Here is a 10,289-nt window from a genome sequence, read left to right as displayed (position 1 = left end):
GGGTTGTCTATAGCCCAAATCTATGAATGAATAAGTTTCTCAATTCAGGTTCTTCCCTCTCAGATGACTCCAGCTTGTCAAGTTGACATAAAACTAGTCATCATAGGAGGTAAGACTCTGCACACTCATCAGGATGAGACTTCACATGGTGACATTCATATTTTATTGGAAGAGGAAGAGACCTGAATTAACACCCTCTGTCTCTTTGTGTGATACCCTCTGCCTTGGTAGAACACAACAAGAAGACTTTACCAGATGGCATGACAAAGTCTTAGCTTTTAAAAGTCATGAGAGTAATAAATCTCTATTTCTTATAAATTTCCCGGTCTCAAGAATGTTATCAGTGCAACAGAAAACCAACTCAGAAGACCATTAATAATGGGGAGACAGTAGACTTCTAGAGATGCGGTGGCTTCTCTTTCCTCCAGCAACTGCTTTTTACATAGAGATATTTGTCCTTGTCCAGAAAGGAAGGATGGCTGAAGAGAAGACAGGAACGCTTCATTTATCACTTAACGTTTTAGAATCCATTTGTAAGACATTTCCAGGTTTACAAAATAGAATTACCACAAGATCACTGTGTGGTTTTGGGAATACCTTAAACTGAAAATTTTTCTGCATTGTAGACTAGAGCAAATATTTTTTGCTCTTCTAGTTCTTCTGAATAAGAAGAACACGAATGGCTTATACTTCTAATTAAGACACCAACAGCTTCTATTTTTCATTTCATTCTTCCCAGAACCTTTCTGGCAAAGGGAAGAGATGGAGTGATAATTGCCAATATAGGGCGAATCCAGCTTCATTTAAAGAAAGAATTATAAGACAAAACTTCAGTAGATCAAATTCTCAGTAAAGGTTTAAGTCACAGAATAAAGGACCAGGAGTAAAGTCTTCTCATTAACGCCCATGGACTTTGCTTGTGCATCTGTCTCAGACACAAGCCCTATGGAGTCAATGAGAAGCTCCTACCATTAACCTTTGTGCTTGAGTATTTTACTCGAGAGGGAAAAATAACAAAAGCCCACTAGTTTTAGAAAAGTCAATAAAGCAGGTACTTCTAAAGGGGGGATTGATGGTGGGATTGTGTGGTTATAGGGCCATTCTTGGAACTGACATGTCCCCAGGGGTACAGGACAAAACAGCTCAGGAGAGAGAATTCTCCCATGGTAATTTTGCATGAATTACACGGCACCTTAAATGTTCCTAGGGCATGAGAGAAAAAGCATTATTCATGCCTCCCTGACCATTTCAGCCAAACAGTCTAAACTATTACAAAGCAGAGCTACAGTGCAATGCTGTCGGCCTGGGAAGTTTACAGAACTTTTTTTTTTCCCAAGAGACTTACTTGTAAAGGGGATTGGGGGTGGATCAGGTTGTATATTAATTGTGAAATGGTTCCAAGAATGAGAACTGGCATGCAAGCAAAGGATGTTGAAGGATACAAAGAGTGGGTGGGGAGATGCTGGGCTGTGAGGGGGAAAGAGGGAGAATATAAAAACCAGGGTGCTGCAAAGGGTTCAGTGAGTTGCCAGGAGCTCTAGGACTGAGAAAGGGATACATCCCAAGGAAAAACAAAACAAAACAAAAAAACCAAAACCACTTACACACTGAGAGCAAAGACTATATGCTGTGCAAGCTCAATGTGATGTGGATTGAGGTTATGAAAACCACCCTGGTACCCATTCAAAGAGTGCTTGTGCATAAACAAGGAGTCTCTTTTATCAACTGCTGGCTCTACAAATGCCTTCCAGACAGATCTATTTCAACATTTCACCTCCGTGCTTTCTCTGCAGGCTGCTTTTACTAATACCTGATGCCCAGTAGACTTGTCTGTCAAACAGTGTGTTCAGAGGTGATCTATTACTTGGAACGGAACACGAGTCTTTTTATTTCTAAGAGAGATGCCTCTTGGATTACATTTTGTGTGGTTCCAAATATGTATATATATAATTCTTGGCAAAGCTGTGGAGCCTAAAAATAAAGCATGGAATCAAATACGCTGATAATAAAATCAGAGAGCCTCTGTTTAGAGACCACACTCTCTTTAAGCATACTGAGGGAGAGTGGAATACTCAAAGGTGCTTGTTAATATTTGTAGAAAAATTAAATCTAAATATTTATGCATATTTTTTACATCAAATAAGATAGTAAAATATGGCAATTTAACCTTGCATTTAACTTTTGAGTAACACCATTTTAAAAAGGTGACCCCTGTGACTTTCTTGTTTATGTTTTCCTGTCTGATGATGTCCCGGCTCCCTTTCCTGGGCATCTTGGTTTTTAGCATCTTACCTTCTCTCCTCCTCTGAGAAGCTTCTGTTTATGACACTTCTCTGCGGCAGCTCCTCACTGCTATAGGATTCATTTTCTTGTGTATCCAGTGCTATGTTTTCATAGAAAAAACTCTTTGTGGAAAGAGGGGGGCATTTGAAATAATGCTTAGCTATAATTTGAGGTATATTCATTAGTGGAATTTTAAAAATGCAGTCACTGGAATGTTGACAACATCGGTTCAACAAAGTATGTGAAAGCCAAGGTTTATTCTCTGCCAAGATATATGTTTTGATCTGTATAATTCATTTTTATGGCTGAGGTTACAAAGCCTCCCTTCCCCTGGGGAAGTCACTCAATAGCAAGTATTTTTATAAAATCTCACAAGCATATGGTTCAATGTCTGTGTCTTCTGCTATAAATATTGGAGAGGTTTCATGTGATCTTCTTGTTTGAGAAGCATAGTTCTGCCCTAGTTCCTATACAAAGAAACAGAAGGAATGCATTGCTGACCAGAGGCAATTATAAGGCATTTACACTCTGAAAATTTCATTTGCTCATCCCTTCAAGTGATACAGAACTTCATTCTCCTTACCAAAGGAGGATGCTGAAAGACTATACCAACATTGAAAAGTACTCTCAAACCCCACAAATCCTGAGTATACAGAGAAAACCTATTTGGCACTTACTTTACTTTGATGTCACATGACCTCCAATAACATCACTATTTGCTATTCATACATGCCAGGCACCTTTGATATAGAATTTAAAATAAAATATAAGCATCTTGCAAGCAATTTTGTCAATGTTACAATTCTTCAAGTGACTTAGAAGAATTTCATTGAGTATTTGAATGTTGCTAGAGTAAATACAGTGCAATACCTTGCTTAAAAATCAGAAAAAAACAAATCTGCTTGGACTGTATGTCTATATTTTAGTGAATAAACAAGTTAGAAATAAAGTATAAGAATATTCTTTTACAATTTGGAAGTCATAGAGAAATCTTGGAAACACAAAATCCAGAATGTACAGCAAGGAAGACCAAGACAATTAACCACACTCCAAGTAGCTTTATGCAAGGAAGATGAAACAGAATAATGTCATAAAGAGATAAATGGGAAAGGAGAAGAGGATTCATCAGGGAGGGGAGGCAAGAGCAGAGTAAAAAAGGAATGCAGGGATTGACAACTAACACTAAAGTTGTTTTGAAAAGCCATACTGAAACCTACTATCCTAGAAACCTCCTAAAATATATGTATTATGATAGGAATCTTAATTGAGTCACCAAACACTATAGGAGACAATGCCCCATCTAGACATCTGATGCCACCAAGTAAAACCTCCAGTCCCAGAATTGATTATATGTTGTTGAATCATTGGCGAAATGAGTCCCATAGACTTCTCAAACCTCACAAGGTATAGCCAAGGCTACTTATCACTCAGCGTAACCTGACAGGAAGGCTGCGTTGCAGAAGACGTAACTCACTTGAGTCATTGAACATGGAGAAACTGATATCTGGTATCTAGCCAGCACCTTCACCCTTCCTGACCAGCATTCATGGTCCTGGAAGGTACCTTGCACGCTATTGGAAAAGAAAAGTAATCAATACCATCCAGATATAAACCCTGAAACCCTACAATTGTGATCTGCCTACAAGATACACTGGTAGGATAGTGACATAAATGTTACCACTTTCTGATTGGATTTAAATCTACTACATGGGGTGGAACCTATACCTGACACTGATATACCTAGGGCAAAAGCTACAGTGTTACTATTCCAATGGAGCACACCAATAAAGTGATTCCTAATGCTTCCTGCTCTGTCCATAAATTAGAGCACTGCTCCAACCCCGTCATAGAAGCGTCTTCTTACAGTGTATGCTAAGTAGTGAGAGATCCACAACTAGACAGTGTTCAGAGAATGTGAGATACTTTGCAACACTCAGCCCCAAATAAGACATGTTCATTGAACTGCTTGCTTCAAGGCTCAGGAATCTATTCAGAAGAGGAGATAGAAAGACTGTAAGAGTCAGAGGTAGTGGATTTCAAGGAAACCGTTTCCTCCAGACACAACAGGACTGATACACATGTGAACTCACAGACGCTATGATAGCACACATAAGACTTGCACAGGTTTAAGTCAGATAAAATCCCAGAACTGAGAAGGGGAAGTAGACACAGTGTCCTACAAGAACCAAGAAGCTGTGTGCAACAATAGCTGCTCGGAAAGAGAAAACATGTTTTCTCAAGTGTGTCGCTGCGTATATAAGCCACACTACAGGGCACACTCCCACCCAAGAGGAACTGGCTCATGCAGCATGACCTTCGGTGATTTGTTTCACACTATTTACTTGCTGTAGTTTTGTATTGTTGTTTTTGTTGTTGTTTTTTAGTTTATCTGTTTTGATTTTTATTTGGGAACTTTTTTGAGAGAAAGAGGGAGAAAACATGAAGTTGAATGTGTAGGGAGGTGGGAAGGGTAGGGGAGGAGGGAGAATATGATCAAAATGTATCATATGAAAAAATTTAAAATAAGGTAAAATAAATTTAAAATAAAATTTAAGTAAAGCAATTAATTGAAAACTCTGTAGCATAGGACATTAGAGCGAGATATTGCAAGTTTCTTTTATATGATTTTGGCTTCTTTAATCAGTGTTTACATAGAGAATCTCCTCCATTTTCCTATAATGTAGAAAGAAAGATTCCAACAGATGGTCTTCTATATAAGAGATAACTTTAGGAAGAGAAACAGTCAACAGTAGTTAGACATTGGCTTGGCCATTGGTTTGGTCACCTCTGCAAGCTTCCTCTGCTGCTCTTGTGAGGGATCTAGATTTGGTTCCTAGTATGCATGTGGCAGTTCACAAGCAGCTTTTACTCCAGTTCCAAGAAATCCAGCATCTCCTTCTGGTATTGGAGGGTACCAAGTATGCTCACAGTACACAACATACTCATATGCATGAAATAAAAATAAATATTTTTTAAAAAATGCATAACTCAGTCTTTATGAAATAAAAGCAGTTGGGGGAAAAGATTATTTGAGTGTTTAAATACTGACCTGTGACTGTCAAGTCTTTGTGTATACTAATAACAAAGGACAATGCTGTAGGGTTATTTTTAACACTCTTATCTTAGCCTGTCACCCTGAGCCCGTAATGTCCATCAGACACATGGCTAACACAGAGACAGGAGATAGGTAAGGGCATATTATCTACACAGGAAGTAATGACACACCACATGCTGAAGGTATTTCCAAGGAAGAGAACAGCTTCCCAGGGAGAGAAGACATTTGAACCTTGGCTGACCCATCTCGACAGCAATCTGCAAACTTGGTGCTGAGTGGAACAAGAGAATGCTTGTAGAGGAAGCTTGCAGCAGTTTGCACACAAGGTCACCTGGCTTTAGCAGCTCTGGCCACATATTAGACTGGCTAAGTGTATTAAGACTTATTAGAGGAAAAAGAGAAGGCAATTGCCTCTCAAAGACTTCCCTGTACAATGTTTTAGAAAACTATACTCTTACTAAGTGAGCTAATGATAACTTGTTATTGACTACCCTCAGCAAATGGCTATAAAACAAACACACATAACAAGAACCTTTCCTGAGCTTCTCACAGCTAAAAAAAAATCTTAGACCTGGGGTACAAACTGGGCTCAGCAGTTCTGAGCACAGCTCAGTAATGAACTTGAAAAGATCCTTAATCATTAGCAGAGTCACAGTCCTAGCAAAAAAGTATTTATGATAAGTGCTGGGAACTTGGGGAACTAAGAGACTCCATTTTATTGGTGTGCTTCTAGGGAAGATGGCTTCCTTAAAACATGCTCATGGGACAATGTGATATCAATGGTGGAAAAGCTAAAATGAGCCTAAAATTTCAGAAACTCAAGCACATATGTCTTTCTTTAGCGAATCATTTGGCTGTGCAGTACAGTTGGTCCCTGGTTTACAATGGTGTGACTTAAGCTTTCCCCCAGCATTACTCAAGTTGAAAAGCAATGTGCATTCAGAATATGTTCAGAATTCTTATCTTTCCCTAGGCTGTGTCTCCATGTTGGATGCTGGGTAGTGGTGCATTTCAATCATCCTCAGATCATCCTTAGCTTATCAAAATCTTTCTCAGTGTCCTAAAAATTCAGGAAGTAATTAGGTATTTCAGAGACAAGAAGGAGGAAGGAGAGGAAAAGAAGACAACAGAGGAGGATTCCAATGAGATGATGGGGAAAGAAAAGTAAAGGAGGGAAAATGAGAGAAAGGAGACAGAATGGGATAAGGAGGAGCCACAGCAGGAGAAAGAGAAGGGAGAGAGAGGAGGAAGGGAAAGACAAAGAGAAGGAGGTAACTCTGAGGTTGGGGAGGATGCTTGGGAGGCTGTCAGCATAGTGAGATGTCTAACACTGTGATTACTTGCAAAGGTGTCTACGAGATTCTAGGTATGAGACCAGGTACTGCTGCAACCGTGCAATGTTTCCTGGAGATGTAGCTGAAGATTGCATATTAAGACTAATTTCTGGAAGAGTTAGTTAGGCACAGCTCTCCAAGTTTATCCCAAAGCCTTCTGTCTTCCAAAACAGTCTTCAGAATCAGCTTGCCATATCCAAAGCTTAGTTTTAGATTGTTGTATATGTACTCTGTAAAACATAGAAACCCTCAAAAAACAGCACAGTTCATTTTCGCTAAGAGATCTATCTTCATACCAAGTGCCTCCAAAGTCCCGGCAATCTCTCTGGAGGGTCTTTGAATAGACGTGTGAGGCACCAAGACGAGAAGGAGCATGAGACTTCAGGTAATATGTTTTGAAAAACAAGAAGTGGAAGAAGAGTTCAAGATTTGTTGCATTATGCACATTCCCTATAAAACCTTTAATAAGGTCAACACTACTATTAAGTGACGAGATCCAAACTCAGATGGGAAAAAACTGGATGTTCTGCCGTATATGCAGATCCTACCTGTAATACATACATTCATATGTAGTTGTAAACCAGTATAAATGTGAGCTATTCTAAAAATCTAGATTGAAAACAACAGAACGCAACAATGGACTTTGAGAGCAATAAGGAAGGATAGTCAGGGGTGGGAGTTAGGGAAATGAAGGACGCAGGGCATGAAAGAGTAAAAGAATCTACAGAACAAGGGCTGGGGAGGAAAGGAAACATGCTTTGCTAAAAATGCCATAATGGTGTCTAACATCATATGTTTATTTTGGAAAATAATAAAATCATATCATATTTATAATGTTTTTTATTGATTCTGTGAGAATTCTCTACCATATATTTTGATAATATTCTTTCCTTCTGCCCCCCCACAACTCTACCTTCTATTTCCCTACCCACCAAATTTCATGTTATTTCTCTATTTAAAAAAAGAAAAACATAAATTCTAACTTATTAGTCAACTATCCTTTGAGTATAAGGCTCATACTGGAGTATACTTGGTATGCCCACTGTTACTCCATTGTAGAAAACTGATTTCCTTTTCATAGAAGCTAACAAACTGTGAAAAACATCTTTACTAGGAATGAGACTTAGTGTCTATTTTTCCTCCTTTGTATAGAGACTTGGTCTGGCTTGATCTTGTACAGGTCTTATACAAATTGCCATGATCTCTATAAATTCATATGCACACTTACCTTGTTTTATTTGGAAGATGCTATTTCCTTGGAATCATCCATAATCTCGGGATCTTACAATATTTCTGCCTCTCTCCTCCACATAGATCTCTAAGCCTTGAGGGGAGGGCTTTGATAAAGATATTCCGTTTAGGGCTGAGCATGCCATAGCCTCTTACTCTCTCACATTACCCAGTTGTGGGTCTCTGTGTTAATTTCCATCTACTGTAATCAGAAGGTTCTATGATAAGGATTGAGTGACAGGCTGATCTTAGGTATAGCCAGAAGTCATTAGGAGTCATTCCATTGCTGTGCTTACTTAACAGAATAATGATAGTAAATTTTCTCCTAGGCCCAGGACCTATCTAGTCTCAGGCTATTGGCCTCGTTAACAGTGTTAGGTGTGGGTAAATCTCATAGATCAGACATTAAATCCAATCAAAAGTGGTTACTTTTACTCCCAGGACATTTGTGCCACTGTCAGCTGGCAAATCTCACAGGTAGGTCATTATTATGGATTCCAAGTGAAACGGATGTTTATTTTATCCTACAGTAGCATGGAGTTCACCTTCCAGAACCATAAACAGTAGTCAGAGTGGTAAAGCTTCCAGCTGAGTAAATTCTAGAGCTCTCCATGTTCCATTATATAAGAATGGGGTCTTAGCATTCTCAAGGATAGCAAATAGCATTGGCAGTAGCCTGTAATGTTTGGGAGGTATCTATGTGTCTTAGTCAATGTTCTATTACTGTGAAGAGACACCTTGACCACAGCAACTCTTATAAAGAAAACCATTTAATTAGGGCATACTTACTGCTTCAGAGGTTTAGTCCATTATCAACATGGCTAGAAAGTTGGTGGCAGGCCAGCAGACAAGATGTAGGGGAAGGACCTGAGAGTTCTACATCCAGATCTTCAGGCAGAAGGAAGAGAGTGACCCTGGGCTTGTTACGTGCTTCTGAGACCTCACGGCTCATCCCCAGTGACACACAGTGGCCACATCTCCTGATCTCTGTCAAGTAGCCACTTCCTAACGACCAAGTATTTAGATAGATGAGCTTATGGGAGACATTCCTATTTAAACCATCAGATTCTACTCCCTGGCTGCCATAGGCTTGTAACTATACAGTAATGCAAACCTTCATTCAGTCCAACTTCAGAAGTCCTGATCTACAGTCTATCACAATCTCAACACTGTTTAAAAGTCCACAGTTTCTTCTGAGACTCATGGCAGTCTCTTAACTGTAATCTCCTGTAAAACAAAAATCAAAACGCAGATTACATATTTTGCAACACATGATAGCATAAGGTATATATTACCATTCCAAAAGGGAGGAAAGCGAGCATAGTAAGGAAATACTGGACCAAAGTAAGTCTTAAAACCCACTGGTCAAGCTCCAAACTCTGCATTTCCATGTCTGATATCAAAGGACTCTTCAGTTCCCCAACTCTTTTCAGCTTTGCTGACTTTAACATGCTTGTCCCTCTGGGCTCATTCCTCTCCCTGTTAGCAGCTCTCCTTGGCAGTTATGCCATGGTTCTGGCATCTCAGCATCTTGGGGTCTCCCCAAGGTGAATCTAGGCTTTACCTTCCCAGTTTCATGAAAGGCCTCTCTCCATGCAAGGACATCCCTGGAACAGACCTGGGATCAACAGCTTCCTTTAGGCATTGAGGGAGATTCCTCATCCTCCTCGCCTTTTTTTTTTCTATTTGTGACCTGAAAGCCAGAACCACATGGCTGAAGGAGCCAAGTTCTGCTGCTTGCTGGGACTAGAACTTGGTCCCCTCGTTCAAAGTTCACATGTGTTTTCATCAGTTTTCTGTTTTCAATCGTTTCCATCACTTTTCTTTAATTCCTTTTCACAAGTTGGAAGCTCAGCTTGGAGGGGTCATGCTTTGAGGTTACCACCGCCTTTATTCCATTTAGGACTGGGCTTTTCTTTACACTTCCTATCTCCTTGAGCACTGGATTTATCTCTGTTACACTTCCCAGTGTTTCTGTTCTCCTCCAACTGTTACGTTTTGTACATTTTTCTTTGCTCAGTGTGCTCCTTTTAATAATAGATCTGCATGAGAGTGCCCACTAAGAGCAACACGATGGATAAAGTGTGTGTGTGGAAGGGAACATTATGCTAAGTCTAATAATGAATATAGGGAAGAAAAGAGCTCTGAAAATGTAAAATTTGAACTTGTCGGTCTCATAGAAGCAGGCTAGAGTGGTGGCTGAATGTGGGAGAAATGAGAAGAGGGTAGACAAAGGGTGTAAAATCTCTGCTGAAGATGAGACTGGGGGACTGAAGAGATGCCTCAGGGATAAAGCACTCACTGTGAGTTGGATTCCCAGATTCTTCATAATGGCCAGCTCCTACACCCTTACCAAGTGAGATGCTTACCAGGTGATCTGAAGGGTG

Source organism: Grammomys surdaster, unplaced genomic scaffold (assembly GCF_004785775.1).
Source record: "Grammomys surdaster isolate TR1022 unplaced genomic scaffold, NIH_TR_1.0 174, whole genome shotgun sequence".
In the NCBI taxonomy this organism is placed as follows: domain Eukaryota; kingdom Metazoa; phylum Chordata; class Mammalia; order Rodentia; family Muridae; genus Grammomys; species Grammomys surdaster.
This window is presented reverse-complemented; position numbering follows the sequence as displayed.